This window comes from Pinus tabuliformis, chromosome 1_1 (assembly GCF_031772625.1).
Source record: "Pinus tabuliformis cultivar Carrire ecotype Pingquan chromosome 1_1, CPIR1, whole genome shotgun sequence".
In the NCBI taxonomy this organism is placed as follows: Eukaryota; Viridiplantae; Streptophyta; class Pinopsida; order Pinales; family Pinaceae; genus Pinus; species Pinus tabuliformis.
The window spans coordinates 443,686,298-443,704,097 of NC_142297.1; the positions used below are offsets into that span (position 1 = coordinate 443,686,298).

General features: G+C 38.8%; 1 pseudogene; it reads right to left on the reverse strand.

Annotated features, from left to right (window-relative positions):
* Positions 1-17,092: 17,092 nt before the first annotated feature.
* LOC149213645 (kinesin-like protein KIN-14N pseudogene) lies at positions 17,093-17,479 on the reverse strand (annotated as a pseudogene).
* Positions 17,480-17,800: the final 321 nt, after the last annotated feature.

The following is a 17,800-nucleotide window of genomic DNA, read 5'->3' on the forward strand; positions in this document are numbered from 1 at the left end:
ACAATGTTAAGGATGGATACCTATTGAGTGTTCTAGATGATAGCGAGACCTTCAGATTGATCTTGGGAATCAAGAGCGATTGGTTGGCATCCTCGACCCCATTTTTTTGTCAACCTGCATACAAATTCACATGAAGTTTTAATTTTCTAAATCATCAAGAAGGTTGGATGTTGTATGATCCATTTGTCTTTGAGAAGCCTTTGTTTTCCCTTGCATTGAGACCTCTAATACTCCAAGAGATTATCTTCATGTGGGAGATGAGTTGGTGAAGGGATAAACATCCGAGATCAACGTTATTCTACCTAAATTGACAAAAAATTTGCCCGGTTCTTCGAGAATTTGTTGATTTCTCTTACAATATTTTTTCTTCTCATCCTTGTGCTAGTTTTCACTCTCTTTCATAGGTTGGACGTGAAACCCCTAATGGATTGACACCAGTTTGTCACATTGATGCTTTTTGGGCTTACTCCCTTTTTTAAGAATGCCTTTGCTTAGTATTTTGGCTTGATGTTCTAAGTGCCTGTTTGAGTCTTTATGTTTCCATAGGCTTAGCAATGCTTAGGAGGTTGAGAGCATCCAAATACATTTCTTCGATGCTCTGATTACTATGTGGTAACTTAGAGCCTTTCTTTGAGGGTTCTTGAGGATCTAGATTCAGGGGTTGTGAGGAGGTAATGGGATGAACCCTTGATGATTCTTTGGGGTGGTTGGTATCAAGCATGTTTATCTCTAGGGGGAGGGGTTTGGAGCAAGGGTTGGGAATTCAAGATTTTCAAGTAGTTCAAAATTGCTGCTGGTAATAAGCGTTTTATGCCAAGAGTGTGTCTGTAGGAGTGGAGGCTTGGGTCCACATCGACAATTAATTGGTCTAGAGAATCCATCTTGATCGACAACTTGGACTTGATATGGAGTGGTATTAGGAGCCCGCATGGGGTAATTTCTATAGAGATTCCCATATTCATGACATCTATGGTAGTGGAATGGAAAGTGTTCATAGTCCAAGGTTTGTTTCTAGAGTTCATCTTGATAGTAGATATTAATCTAATTGGGAAGAGGATATGAGATATTCATATATACACGAATGTGAGCATAATATATGTATCTTTCTTGTTTAGTGGCTTTCGATACTTTGAAAAAATGACAAAGAGTATTTATGATGCCTACTAATATTTCTTCATCCTAGAATTCTCTGAACGAGGATTACATGCGAATCCAAATTGAGGTTGCCGTAAAATCCTCTTTGTCTAGAAAAAAACTCTCCATCCAAAACTTAAGATATAATTATACAAAGTTGAAGAAGTATTGCCCATTTTCAAAAACCCTCATGCAATCTTCCACATTGGCGAAGATAATGGTGAAAAATAATTTCCCCCCAAATCCAATTTGATTTGTCCCTTTGGCTTCCACTCCTACTAAATCCAGTAGGTGGGCATTTTACAAGGTCCAAATGCCCAAGAATTTGTCGATTAAATCATGATATCTCATGTATTGAATGTACTCCCCAATCCAATTGGAATGCACCTCAAACTTTGGATATGTGGTTTCTTTTGGAAGGTATCTTCCTAAAGGTATTCGACTAGTTGTTGCCTGCATTGAGGATTGTTTCTTTTGATATGAGCCTGAATTTTTTTCAACCTAATTAGGGCGAGGATTAGTTGATTGGTCAGGGAAATGGTCCCCTATAGTAAATTTGCGAGAGAGATTTTCTTCCTCCTACAATGTCGACCATGACAACAAGAATTGTAAAGAACTCATGAGAGATGGGGAAGACAATGGCAAGGTAGGGTAGGGTAAATTTGAAGTTTTAGCATAAAATATATCATTATAGATTAAGATCCATTACTTGGTAAAGGCTCCTAAACATATTTTCTCAATATTTATAAGCATGTGACTCTTGTGAGGGTTGATCCACTTGCAAAATGGGAAGTTGAAGTTGCTTTAGTCTTTTGTGAAGTCAAGGGATTCAAAATATTCTTAGGTAGTGATTTATTCCTTCCTGATGGAGCTTCAATAACTTTCAAATTAAGGCAAAACATAATAGTTCTTCAAAAGTGTACTTCCCCCTTTACCCCCTTTACTAACAAAGGGGGTTATGATATTCATATTCAAAATCACTACCTTCTAGGGCTAATTCAATCCTATGAACATGTATTTTAAGAAAGAAAGGATGATTTTCATTTGGTTGAATTGTTGGGTTATGGATACTAGCAAGAGTTCAAAATTAACAAAACCTAAATTGGAGTTCATGCTATTAAATTATTTTAATGGTAGTTGATATAAACTATCTTGTAATGAAAATAAATACTACTACCCACAATACTTTATTTGAAGGATCTAGTGGTGAAAAGCCTTGGGATCGATAAGGTGAGGCTGGTTAAAATCTTCCATATGTACATAAGTTTGAGGTTGTATAACTCAAGCATAAATGAACAATAAGAGAAAATTTGAGTAAAACCTTGGCGAAATAGAAAGTGTTATATCTTTAATACAACATCTAAAATGCATTAGTAGGTTGAAGATATTTGTAGTGAAGTGTAGAAGGAGTTGGCTTGGCAAATGGCCACTAATCACTTTAGGAAAGAGTTACAAGTTATAGTAGGGAAATCTATCTTTATAATGATTATTGTTCCAGGAATATATAGATATATATATATATAGTACAAGAAGGGAGCAATATCAACTTATGGTTGTGAGAAAGATAAAGAGTTCAAAAATATTTGATTCCAAGTGGGCCAAATCCTTTTAGAAAGTATCATGCTTGGCTCAAATGATGAAGGTTAACTCTTTAGATAACACATATTTGAAAGTATTTTTACAAAAATGAGATACTTAAAATACATCATAATACCTCATTTTCCAAAGTACAAAAAATCACACAACTTTTTAAGATAACACTAAACTCTAAATAAGGGATTTTGAAACAAAGTTATACCATTATAGATGTCAATTTTAATATAAAGCCATTAATAATATATGATGTTTTTTTTTTAACCATAATAATTACTTTTTGTATTAAAAAGTTGTGGCAAACTCATGAGACAACATAATATTACAAAAGTAAAAAGTTGTCGGAAAGATAAAAATTTCAAAATAAATTTTTTATTCCAAAGTGAACCATATCCTTTTAGAAAACACCATGATTGTCTTAAATTATGAAGGGTAACTCTTTACATAACATATATTTGAAATTATTTTTACAAAAATAAGCATATATTTGAAATTATTTTTACAAAAATAAGATGTTTACAATATATTATGATGTTTCATTTTCCAAAATACAAATAACCACACCACTTTAAAATGATACCAAATTCATTATAAAGGATTTTGAAACAAAGTTGTACCATCTTTATAAATGTCAACTTTAATAGAAAGGCATTATTAATAATATACGATAAAACACATTTTTTTTCCTTAACAATAATAATTACTTTTTATATTAGAAGATTGTATCAAGTTCAGAGACAACATAATATTACAGAAGGAGAAAGTGTTATGATGTAGTCTATAGATTATGAATTGTCAAAAACTTATACAATAACTTGAAAACATTATTGTCTTTGGTAAGGGATGTACAAAATATTCTTTAGGTATATAGATATGAAGTATTTAAAATGACACGCCTAAGTTTACAAAACACGATAAAACATAGATTTAATTAAAAACATGCATGTTGTATGCTTTCTCTGATTTACAAAATAAATTCTGGAATCCTAGTTCATAGCAACCATGTCTACATGCTTCCTCTAGTTTACAAAATAAACTATGGGATCCTAGTTCATAGCATCCATGTCCACATGATTGGCATTTAGTGAATAGACTCTCACTATTTTTTTCATACTTTTGAGTCAATAGCATATTGAATTTAGAGATAAATGACTCAAAACTCTTACTAAAATTTAAAAATCACAAAATAGGTTTCACTTGCATCTAAATTTGTTAATTTTGCTATATTAAAATCTCCATTATAACTACTAATCTATAGCTATAATTTTCCCGATCATAATTTATCATAAATATTTCCCCAATCATAATTTATCACAAATTTTATTATATGTAATATGAATATCTTATATTCAAATTTCACAATGAAAATTTACACTTATAAGACGAGGACAACTATCACTTATATTTAATAAAATAACTTTTAATTAAAATAACTTTTTAGCCTCTTAAAAAAAACCTTTGCCCATCATATTGTCTACACAAGCCACATGCGTATATATACTGAATACATTAACATGGATGTGACATCTCCGCGTATTAGGGAAAACGAGTAACATCAGTTGATTATGACACGTCATCGAGAATTTGGGTGTTAATGTGTGGGTGATAGGAGGGTCACATCCTTAAACTTCAAAGAAGATGGCTACACAAAAGTTATAAGGTACATTTTAATTATAATTTATACTAACAAGAATTCAAGATTTTAATTTTAAAATTGAATTACTGATACATCATCATAGAAGATGGCTACGCAAAAGTTCTAAGGTACACTTTAATTATAATTTATACTAACAAGACTTCAAGTTTTTAATTGATTTTAATTTTAAAATTGAATTATTGATACATCATCATAGAAGATGGCTACACAAAAGTTATAAGGTACACTTTAATTATAATTTATACTAACCAGACTTCAAGTTTTTAATTTTAAAATTGAATTACTGATACCATTATCAACCCGATTCCCCTTATCTGGTTACATGTGAAAGCGATATGATTATGAAAGGAGACAAAGTATAAGAAGTTCTGAGTCTCATTTTTCATGTCTCTTTTATGGAAGTCAATGGAGACAATTAGTTGGAGTGGATATTGATTTGTTAAGGGTTATTATTTTTTTGCACTAAGTTTTTTTAATGCATTATTAAGTTGGAGTGGATATTGATTTCTTAAGGGTTATTTTTTCTTTTTTAATAATTTAGTTTTAAAGTCATTATGAAATTACACATTAAATTGATGTATTAGTTTTTTTAGTTTAGGAGACAATAATCCACTTACATATAACAATTTGACTATTAACGTTTATTAAGGTATACATACTCTACCATATCTTAGATTTGAATCAGTGATCTCTTATGAAAAAATACATGTTCTTAATCATTAGACCCACTCAAATTAGTTATTTTACCTGATTTATGGATTAGTGGTATTTACCCATAATATTTGATATGATAACTTCCATTATAAAATGCCCCAAGCAACTTATTATTTAGTTAGCTTGGTTAAATTAATTAAAATGACTAAAAATATACTTTTAATGAAATATTTCACAAATTAAATCTCTTATTAAATATGTGCTTGTTTTTCTTCATCTCGCTATGCTTAATTTTACACCTTATACCTAAAAACACTCCACTATGCAATCACTATAGCTACAATATTTAATATATGTGGGTACAACTTTCATCCTTTTCCATCTTCAAACTATTAATTTAGGTTAGTGTATCATGCACTATGTATGTATTTAACATTTGATTACATGCTTTTTAATGATTAAGGAAGGCCTTAATATGTATTTCTCATATATGATTTACCTAAGGTGACATTTAGGCATGAGGATTCACCTAAATTTGAAGTGTTAAGAGGATTTCATTTCATTTTATTGTTAAGTGTTGTGAGCATGCCTAAGGGTTTATAGTTTGGGTGATTGGGTAGATTGTTTCTCGTCCTATCTACTCAAATTCAATTTCCACAAGTGACATGTTGGCTTGTGGTGATAAGGCTAGAAGGGTAAATGCCCTCTAGGATAGAGATCATCTTTGTTGTGCCTCAAAATACCTCATCCATTTTAAAGTCACAAGTTATTGGTATATGTCACTTACAGGTTACTAAATATACTCTTGGGTTATAGTGGTAACCTATAGGTTTGATCCTAGACCTAGCTTAAATCACTCCAATAAGTTATCGATTCTCATAGTTAAAAAAAAAAGACACACACACACACACACACATATATATTCCACATCTTCGTCTATAGGTTTGAACAATGATTGATAGAAGCCTTTGTACAAACACCATTCACATCATCAATAAGTACAACTTAAATAATGCAAAATTTGTTAAAAAACCTTTACAATATACATGAAAAAATACTTTAATTACGTCATAAGGTTTTCCTCTCTGAAAACAACTCCCTTGGCTACCACTTTGTGCATGTTTGCACCTTCAAATAAAATGTTAGACGATTGAACAATCGTTCGTCATGAGATTGAATTCCTTGGCCTGGTTCTCTGCAACCGCTCCATCACATGGCACAGGATGGGGGTGAGACTCCGTGCTTCATGGAATGGGTGGGTTTATTCTATTCTTTTTGTCTCAAGATTGAATTCCTTGGACTAGTTCTCTACAATCGCTCCATCACGTGGCACGGGATGGGGTGGGTCTCCGTGCTTCATGTAATGGGTGGGCTTATTTTATTGTTTTTGTCTCCAGTCTCCAGATTGAATTCCTTGGCCTGGTTCTCCGCAATCGCTCCATCACGTGGCACAAGATGGGGGTAGATACTCGTGCTTCATGGAATGGGTGGGTTTATTCTATTCTTTTTATTTCCAAGTTCAGTAGTTTCTATCTTTCTATAACCTGGTTTCAATATCTGTGAATAACATGAACCCTGGAAGAGGAGGAACAAGCACATGGTGCCTTCATGTGCCCATCGTTGAAGCAACAAAAGAAATGGATGGCCTTAACATGAAAGGGTCGGTGGCCATCGTCGAAGTAGCAGAAGAAATGGATGGCCTTGACATGAAAGGGTCGGTGGCCATTGTTGAAGCAGCAGAAGAAATGGATGACCTTGACATGAAAGGGTCGGTGGCCATTATGTGGAACATAGAAAACTGCTCTATACCGGTGGGAGAGCTCCAATGGATTTTTTAGGAAACATTTGCAACTAATTGTTCATGGTAGAGTGAAGAGAGTGATCATTACCTTCTCCACCTATGGAGACTACAGTCATATTTAAAAGATGCCCTCTTGCTCCAATTCTTTTGAATTTTGGCGATGTGGACTTTATTCCCGCTTTGCATAAGTTGTGATTGCGAAAGCGGTGTTACACTATCACAGTTGTGCTCCTTATATTGCGCTCTCAAAGACCAAAAGATTTGTGTGGGATTGGAAACACCCCTTTCTCTGTCGTCATCCCTGGTTCATTTTAACCCTAACAAATTAAATCGGTAATCTGCTGTTAATTTGTGATCTTGTTCGATTTTTTATTATTTTAACTCCTTCCTGTCATTTTCTAAATGAATATGGCTACCTATAATACATCCTCAGGGTTTTTCAACCATTTTATTAGGTTTTTGAAGCATTCACTTAGTCTTATTGACTACTTGATATTTTGTGTCCCTCAAAGGCAAATCCTACAATTGAGCATAAGCCTTAGAAAATTAGTCTGGCTCAAACTTATGCGAAATCCAAACACCAATGCAAGTGTCATTGGAAATACTTGGGCTCTGATTTCATACAAGCATGATTTAAAGATTTTTTCTTAATGTCTTCTTCTTATGGTATAGGCTGGGGTTGGTGAAACAACGTTGTTGTTGTTTTATGTATTTAGCATGATCTCCTTCTACTTTTCTAAATAAGTAGACAAACAAAATACAGTGAATGATTGTCCATAGAAAATGGATTTGGGAGTAGGTAACTTAATTTGTCTAAATGTATTATTTTATGTATTTCTGTATCAGTATGGTTATACGAGGCTCTGTGTGGCGGTATTAGCAGAAGCAGGGGTAGGAATAGCAGAGCATCATCCTAAATGGTTTGTGGGCTTTCCATTTTGATTTAATTTCAAGCCCTTTAACTGAATTTTGTTGAACGAAATTGTATATTCTCACTATTCTGAGATAACCCTTTCGGTATTTCCACTTGAGATTTTCAAATAGGTGTGCCCACCATTAGCTCCGGAAGGTTTTCATTTTAAGGTCATGTCTTTGTTTCCAGACAGTGGAGAAGAAACTAAACAACCTCATGAATGGCAGAGCATCATCTGAAATGGTTTGTGGGTTTTCCCTTTATTGGCTTGATGGGGCCTGACCCAGGTTCAGAGTTATTTAGCCAAACAAATCCCTGTACTACTGGCCCTTTCGGCAACAGTCTGCGGAGCTCGGACTGAGGTCTCACCCGAAGCAATATGGGGGGATGCTGGAACCAAGTTTCTGCACCCTTGAGATGTATGAGGGGTTGATTTATTCCAACTGTGAGTACCTTTGCGCAGGTTACTTCACGCACTTTCCTGACCTGCGAGGCTTTCGTGCCCTGTTATATTTGCCTTCGCACAACCCTAAATAGGGGTTGTGAAGCTTTCGCGCTGCTAAAGCAGCAATCTGCGCTATTTCCCCAAGTTACACTGTAGATATTACTTATCTTCTTATAAAAGTTAGTTATCTTCACGTGAATAGATACTTTATCTTATATTCATTTATTCAACATATTCATATAAGTTCACGCAACAAATAAACAGTAAACTTTCAATTCATACTCGATATACTTCAATGCATAAAATAGGAAATGATACACATAAATAATGTAAAACTTCTCTTTACTAATGCTTCAATCGGTTACAGACTCAACCTGCCATGTGCACTCAGTTGCAGGGGTCTACGCACTCAGTTGCAGAATACTAGGCCTCTGCGCACTCATCTACAGAGCCTTCTCCTACTCTACGATCCAAAGACACGACTTTACACTTTTTACTCAATGCTTCCTCATTATATCTTCTTCTATTCCTTCTATCTGATGTTTTCTTTACACTTAGAGCCTCGCTCTATTTATACAATCCCATGGTCCGCGGACCATGGGTAGAACTCTCAAGTTGACATTATATTTACAAAAGTAAGGGCGGACAACCCTATGACTCAATTACAACTTCGCGCTCTGCGCCCACAAATCGTGGAGTCTTTACATCAGACTTAGTCAAAACTTGGGCTTTAAGCCCCAAAACTTGCCTTGGGGGGATCCCATGCCCAACAAGCCCCCCAACACAAACGTCATGACTCGCCCTCGAGTCATTCTTTCAGTGTGGAGATCTTCGTGTGAATACCTCCCAACTTTGCTCAAACTACTGCAAGGTCGGCAGCACATGAAGCAGCTACCTACTGCATCTCTTGTACCCATTGTTCCAAGACTGCGGTGTTGGAACTTCTCCCCTATATCTGCTCCTGCATCCCCTGCATCTGTTTATAGTCCCGTGCCTTCTTTCAGCTCCCTGGAGCGTGACGACTGTGCTTCTGTTGGCTAGTCAGATAGTTAGGCCACCTGTGTATGGCTTCAATCAACTTCCATTCACTTTGCCTAGGAAAGGTTCTCCATTTAGCTTTACCAGCTGCACCATGCCTCTATCTGTGACCTCCTTAATAACATACGGTCCCAACCAATGCATTCTAAACTTTCCCAGGAATTTATCAAACTTACTATCATACAGTAACACCAAATCGTTTACCTTGAAGGTACACAACTTAATATGTCTATCATGCCAGGCCTTTTCGTGCTACTTTTGTACCTGCTGATGGAATCCAGCCAAAAACCGTTCCTCTTCGAGTTCCTCCAATTGTACGAGCCTCTCCTCCAAGGCTCTGTGGTCCGTCATACCTGTGAGTGTTGCTATGCGTAGACTAGGCACGATATACTCCATTGGTATTACAACTTTCACTCCATAGACCAGTGGGAAAGGTGTCTGTCCCATCAGTTTCTTGCACATTTATACTACAGGTAGTCCCAATCACTTTGTTGCGCGTTGCATACTTTTGTCAGTGCAGTCTTGAGTATTTTTTTAGATGCTTCTACTGTCCCATTGGCTTGTGGGTGATACGGTGTGCTTTTCTGATGATACACCTGAAACTCTCCTATCAGCTCACTGATTGTTTCGTTAAGGAAATGTGTATCGCGATCTCTTATCAAGATCTTTAGACATCTAAATCGTGTCAATACGTGTTCAAACAGAAACTTCGTGGTTATGGCGACCGTGCAATCTTTTACCGGCTATGCTTCTGCCCAACGAGTTAGGTACTCCATCGTAGTGATAATGTATCTTGCGTTCATTTTTCCTTGAGGTTTGATAGGTCCTACGAAGTCGATTGCCCATTTTTCAAAGGGCTGCAGCATCATTTGTGGATTCAAAGGCATCTTGTCCCTCTGCGATGGTTTACCTATTATTTGACATACATCACAGGCCTTGCAATGTGCTTTTGAATCCTGATGAAGGGTCGGCCACCACAATCCTGCGCGGAGAATATTTTGCGTGATCGCACTCCCTGCATAGTGTCCTCCCGCAGCACCCCCATGTGTGTTCGCAAGGATATGGCTTCATTCAAATTTAGGTACATACCTTTGCAGTATCTCATCATTACCCATCTTATATAGGTGCTCTGCAATGATAGAAAATTTGTCACACGCACCACCAGTTCCTTCTTCTGCTGTATGGAGTACTCTTTCAGTACAGTTCCCGTCGTGAGAAAGTGGATTATATCTTCAAAGTGTCCATTCATCACATGCACAACAAAGAGCTGTGCGTCAGATAATCCTTCCTCCAAACTAGTAGGTTCCTCTCCTGTCTCAATGTGTGATAGGTGATCCGGTCCCACGTTCAGGCGCCCAGGCTTCACAATGACCTCAAAATCATATTCTTGGAACAATAAAAGCCACCTACATATGTTCCCCCCCAACATAGGCTTATTGACCAAGAAATTCAGCGCGGAATGATTTGTATACATCTTGAAGTGTCCCCTAGCAAATAGTACCGATATTTCTGGAGCGTGTACACCATAGCCAATCCCTCACGTTCAGTGGTGGAATAGTTCTTTTCTTCTTTAGACAATTTACGACTCGTGAACGCGATAGGGTGATCCAAATCCTCTCCACCATCCTGTGTTAGTACTGCTCCCAGAGCTATACACGATGCGTCAACATGGACATGAAACTCCTCGTCCCATTTCGGGAAGACCAGGATCGGCACCGAGGCCATCTTTTCTTTTAGTACATCCAGGCTTTTCTTGTAGTCATCATTCCAGCAAAACTTGAAATCTTTTTTCAATAGCTTCTCCATCGGTGCGGTGATCTGGGCATAGCTTTTGATGAACTTCCTATAGTACCCCATATGTCCCAGGGTAGTGCGCAACTGTTTCACACTTCGCGGCACTTCCAAATTCAGAATCACCACAATCTTCGCGGGGTCTACCATCAGTCCCTATCTGCAAACCATGTGTCCCAGCAAGTTCCCAAAAGACACGAGGAACATACACTTCTTAAGGTTCAGTGCGATTTTGTGTCTTCGATAGGTATCCAACATCAAGCGTAAGCTCGCTACATGGTGCTTAACCAGCCCAAATATAGTCCAATCATCAAGATAAACCTCTAGGAACTTGTGGATATATTCCTTGAATGCTGCAACAACTATGTGCGAAAAGATGGCCAATGCGTTCTTCAACCCAAACGACATAACAGTGTATTGAAAACAACCCCACTCAGTCGCAAAGGTTGTCTTGCTCCTATCTTTCAGTGCGATTTTGATCTGGTGGCACCCTGAGAACCCGTCAGTAAAAAAACATGCTTCTTGCCCACCGACATTTTCCAATACTTGATCTGTAAACAGAGTTGGGAATGGGTCATACACACACACGTCATTCAATTTTCTGAGATCCATGCATATTATTATCTCGCCCTTTTGCTTCTTTCCTGCACCGCCATAGGGCTTACCCAATCAGATTCTTCCACCGGCTCAATGATTCCTGCTGCGAGAATTTTGTCTATTTCTATGCAGACCTTCTCCTTGTATTTCGGATTAAAGCGGTAAGGCCTCTGCTTGACTAGATTCACGTCGGGCTTTAATGTGATCCTCATCATTCCTAATTCTCCGATGATTCCTTTTAAGTCTGTGATCTTGGTTGGGAATAAGTCCTAGTACTCGCAGAGTAACTCAATGACCTTATCCACCGTTGCGTCATCCCAGTAGTCGTTGAGCGTTGCATACTTAGGTTCGGCCTCTATACCAATGTTCACCTGCTTTGTCTTTACTAGCGCAATTATGTCAGGGTCTTCAATCAGTGGTCCTTGAACCTCGCAATGGCCTTCTGTTTCTGGAATGTTAATTTTCCGCGGATCCTCGTCGTCTTCTTCAACATTTACATTATAACATTCCAGCGCATAGCTCAGCTGAGTAGCCCATTCAGGCTGAATTGATTCTATTGGCTCTTGTGGTATCTTAAAGATAACTGCTTTTATTGCTTGTAGCGTGTCATCAACAGTGTCCCACCAATGATCCTCAAAAGTGAAGGTTAACAGGAACCCTTTGTGTAGGATATCCCATTCACTCGTCCCATGGCGGAGCTCCATCTCTATATACCATTTCATGGGTATAACATCTAGGGTATGACAGAACAGGTGCACCCACTCAGATTATGGCTCTTCTCCATAGACCTTTGTCCACTTGGCCAAGTGCGCGCGCGGATCATCCCGTCCATCATATTTGTCTGTTAGTCACAGCTGAGGCTTCCCAAAATGCATGCGCATCATTCTCCTGCATTTTGCGCTAGTCCTCAAAGCTTCCTTGGTGTGTACCCCTCCACCTCACGGGCGTAGTGTGTAGTACCCATTTCAAAGCCTCGAAATGTTGTTGTTTCGGCACCTCCCTTTCAAATATGTTCAAGAAAGCATTTACCTCACTTAACCCATCATAAGTAGGAAAATGCATCACTTCTATCAATACGTAGCGCAACGATCTTGTCATCATATTACAGTTCAGTGTGGTCACCTCGTGCAACCAGTTCTGCCATCGCTCTATCTCCTCATTAGAATCTGATGTACAGGGGATTTCACGCTCCCATGAGATCTGTCCATCCACGGTGGGATTTACCCAGTCTTTCTCTCGCGTGGTTATCTTGCAGATGTAGTCCAAATCATTGTCGTTTTCATAGTCGCGCACCGGCTCTGTGTAGCGTGATCCTTTTGTAGGCTCCAAAGGTATGACTACGCGCAGAGGCTTTTTCTCAAAAATCATCTTGCGTTTCTTTAGATTTATCACCCTATTCATGTCAGTGGCCCAATCAATTCCTAAGAGTGCAGGATAGGGATTGTTGTCATAAACAATGTCTATCACTTCAAAGTCTGCTAGCATGCTTGCCCCTTCAATATCCACGGTGATTCCCTGCAATCTCCCCATGGGTATTACCTTTTGTTGGTTCTCCATTCGCAGCTGGATAGGAGACCATTGCAGCATAGGCCTTCCCATGCGCTCCCATGTTTGCTTTGGCAGAACATTCATGTCTGACCCTAGGTCCAGAATTACTTGGTCCATCTCATATTCTCCAATCTACGTGGTCAACCTCATTTCTCTTCTCGTCCTTGTTGCATGCTTTCCAATCTTCTGGACTACACGTGGTTCTCCTAGCGTGGTCCCAGTGCATCTATTAATGAGTTCCTGCAATCCCTTTGCAGCCTTATTGTTGCATAGTAGCTTCATACATTTTTCTAGGAACATCGTGAGCATCGATGGGTCCATTTCTGGCTCTGGTATGTCTTTGCTTCCTTAAGTGGAGGCATCAGTGAAGCTCTTCTTAGCTTCCATAAAAGTTTCTCGGGCGCCCTCCAAATCAAATTATGCTTCCTTTTTCGAAGCTTTACGAACCCAAGTGTTATCTTTAGGCTGTTTGCCTTTATCATCTCCTGTCATAATTCCACTTCGGAGCACAATGTTCACATTTGGGTCTTCCTCACATGGCTCAAACCTCATCATCTACAGGTTCTGAGTCGGGGGAGGTTGGAGCACTCCCTTGTTGTGCAGCCTATCTATCAGTGTGGGACAATCCTTCGTCTCATGATCAAACAAGGTACAATACAGACATGATGGAGGCATTGGATTCATACAATCATGAGCATAATGTCTTGCCCCCCTGTAATTGTAACATATCAGCTCTCCACGACCTCTTCCAGGTCCTCCTCCACTTCAGCCTTGTCTACGCCACTCCTACGTTCTGGTCAAGGGGCCGCATTTCAGCCTGAACTCTGTAGGTGGGAGTCATATCCATCATCAAATCATAGCTTCTACATGTGTGCTCATTGTGTCCAACTGATATACAAAAGTTACAGAACAACTCTTGCAAATTCCGTGTGTACTTTTGTAACAAATGGTAGTTGTCTGTAGCATGCTTTCCTCCTATTTGACAAATCGCGCACCACAAAGCAAGCACCGCACTAGGTCCTGCTTCTGCCTCTGGTCTTAACTGCATCGGCCCTCCTCCCGCAAGGTAATTCACAAACACCGGGCAATGGTCCTTGTCATGTCCCTGACCCTTGCATTTTATGCACCATACTTCTTCACGCACTTCAGGCGAGCTGTCCTGTCCTATTTCAGACTCTGCATCTCAAGGCATAAATTTTTCAACTACGCATGGATCTGCTGAACTCCTAGGTTAAGATCCTATATCGGGGTCTCATGCAGCCTCATTGCAATCTCCAAGGCCTCTGCCTGGGTTGTTAACCTCTATTGCGACAACGCGTTCCTCAAATGCGGTGTTAGCGATGCCACAAACCATTCGCGATGTTGTCCATCCGTCAAAGTCATATTAGCTTCACGAATTGTGCACTTCAGTCTCTGATCCAACTCCCAGGGAGTCTCGCCTGGTAGCATTGTGATCTCTTTGAATCCAATGATCGATTGCGCCTTTGACTTCGACCTGCTAAATTCTCTGTCCAACGCAATTTGGATATCAGTGATCCCCACATTCGGATTGTCATTAGAATGCTTAATATACTAGGTCAGCGCGTGATCCTGCAGAGCGTTGACCAACGTTGCTTTCTTTATGTTATCATCTGTAACTCCCTGCGCTTCCCATACAACCCTTATCACGAACCAAAACTAGTCTGGATCTTCATTTCCTACTCCCTTGAACACCGACAACTTTATCACGCTTGTCATATTGACTCGCAGTGGTGGCGGAGGTGGTATGGGTGAAGATAGGGGTGAAGACGGTGAAGCTGGTGGTGGCGTGGGTGGGGGTGGTATGCGCGGAATCCTATGCCTTATCAAATTGATCACACTTCTCAGTGAGACCTTCGCGAGCTCTTCCTCATCCCTTCGCGGAGGTGAAATCAAAGGGCTATTCTCGGGTCCCTTACTTCCTTCGTTTATGTAGGTTTTTCCACTTCACATAGCTCCGGACATCAAGGTAATTGCATAACCTTTTTTCACACAATAACATTTTAATCCAAGTATTCAGAGACTTTACGTACTTACCTCGTGGTCCTTTGAGAAAGTGTCGCTCTGCCTCACTATAGCTCACTGAAGTATCTACCACGAATTCGTTAATGAATCCTCCTATAATTCGATCGAGCCAGTGATCAATAGCACGCGTGATATTATCCTCTGATACTTCCAAACTGTGCACCAAATCTGGGGTCCACACAATAGGATTGTCGAGTTTCCACCTTCCTTAGCTATCTGCTAGCTTCGTGATCCACTTGTACAACTCAGTAGGGAAAGATGCAAAGAAAATTTCATGGATTTCCATGTACAGTTAACAGTATAACCACTATGCAGATTCCTATTCTCCTGTTTTGCGAACTCGTGAATTCTCTTGTCCAACCAACCTTCAATTTCTTTCTTAGTTGGATTCCAATGATACGACATCAGACATCTCTATGTAGATTCCAGTCTCGGCAACGGAACCATTTGTTGGCTTGATGGGGCCTGACCTAGGTTCAGAGTTATTTAGCCAAACAAATCCTTGTACTACTGGCCCTTTCGGCAACAGTCCATGGATTACAGACTAAGGTCTCACCTAAAGCAGCACGGGGGGATGCTGGAACCAATTTTTTACACCCTTGAGATGTATGAGGGTCGATTTAGTCCAACTGTGACTACCTTCATGCAAGTTACTTCGTGCACTTTCCTGACGTGCAAGGCTTTCGCACCTTGTTATATTCACCTTCGCACAGCCCTAACGAGGGGATGTGAAGCTTTCGCACTGCTAGAGTAGCGATTTGCGCTATTTCCCCCAAGTTACATTGTGGATCTTACTTATCTTCTTATAACATTTAGTTATCTTCGCGTGAATAGATACTTTATCTTATATTCATTTATTCAACATATTCATATAAGTTCGCGCAACAAATAAACAGTAAACTTGCAATTCGTACCCGATATACTTCAATGCATAAAACAGGAAACGATACACAAAAATAATGTAAAACTTCTCTTTATTAATGCTTCAATTGGTTACAGACTCAATGTTTCCTCATTAGATATTCTTCTATTCCTTCTATTTGATGTTTTCTTTACACTTAGAGCCTCGCTCTATTTATACAATCCCATGGTCTACGGACCATGGGTAGAACTCTCAAGCCGACATTATATTTACAAAAGTAAGGGCGGACAAACCTATGACTCAATTACAACTTCGCGTTCTGCGCCCACAAATCGCGGAATCTTTACACCGGACTTAGTCAAAACTTGGGCTTTAAGCCCCAAAACTTGCCTTGGGGGGATCCCATGCCCAACACCCTTTAGATTTAATTTCAAGCCCTTTAATTGTAGGTTGTTGAATGAAATTGTATATTCTCACTATTCTGAGATAACCCTTTCGGTATTTCCACTTGAGATTTTCAAATAGGCTCTCGATGATCTGCAATTGTATCTACTGTTTGCCTTGCCACATTTTCTAAGTGACTTATATGCAATTGGATCTATTGTTTTCCTTGCAGGGTTATTAGTTATAGAGACTCGATCAACTCGCTGAACAATAGGAACTTCATTCATTAGTTTAGGGTCAACCTTAAGTGTTGTTGGCTTTCGAATTGAAATAGGCCGTGAAATTTGTGATCGTTAGTAGCTACTCAATCGAACACGAGCATCACTAACTCTGTTATTTGTTTGTCGCATGGGTACTTCAATTTCACAAGCATTGACCTTTGCAGGAAATCTCAGGCTACACAATCTCTCAAAAAATGATTTATGATCTGGGGAAATCTTAAAAAACATAAGTGTCTTAGAATTCTCTCCAAGACATGGTTGAAGTAGATATGTTAACTTTGAGTTTCTGTAAGGTATGTGTTGTTCCTTATTAGCTATGGCCAGAAGCACATTCCCTAAGCTTTATAAGCTTTATTTAATGACTTGTGTTTCCTTTAAGCATTCACGCATTTCTCCACTCCTCGATAAGTGTTCACTCCCAGCGAAATCCATAAGGTTAAGCACTCCATGAACATGTTTCTCAGTATTCTCATTTACACCAGCAATTCGAAGTGTGAAAACACAATGACTTCGGGAAGATTGTTTGTTCATGGTAGTCTTTCCTATTGTCCTTCTTTGAGTTACTTGTTGCAGAAGAGATGAAACCTCTTCCCAAATTGTAACTTCAACAATAGTAAGATCTGAGAAAAAAGTGTTCCCATTTGCATCATGTTTCACCACATCTTTCTTCTCAACATCATGGGAGTAGTTTCGATAATTGGCAAGATCTTGTATGTTCTCATTATAAATTTCTACCATTGATTCCTACATTTTAAAATTCCATCCTTGGGTGCGAAGAGTTTGAGTAGAATTAAATATTTGTTTTAATATGGTATAAGACCCTTATGATGAGCCTCGTCAGGCTGACCAAGCATAGTATATGTTTTCTCAAACCCCATTTGTAGCAAATTATATCTTCATTCTTTTTTTGTTTCACTAGGTTAAGTAATTTTCATTTTGTATTTGGTTGTTACTGTAACATATTACAACCACAGAGAACTGATATAGCTTCTGATCGTTAGTAGCTACTCAATCGACCATGAGAATCACTAACTCTGCTATTTGTTTGTCCCCTGGGTA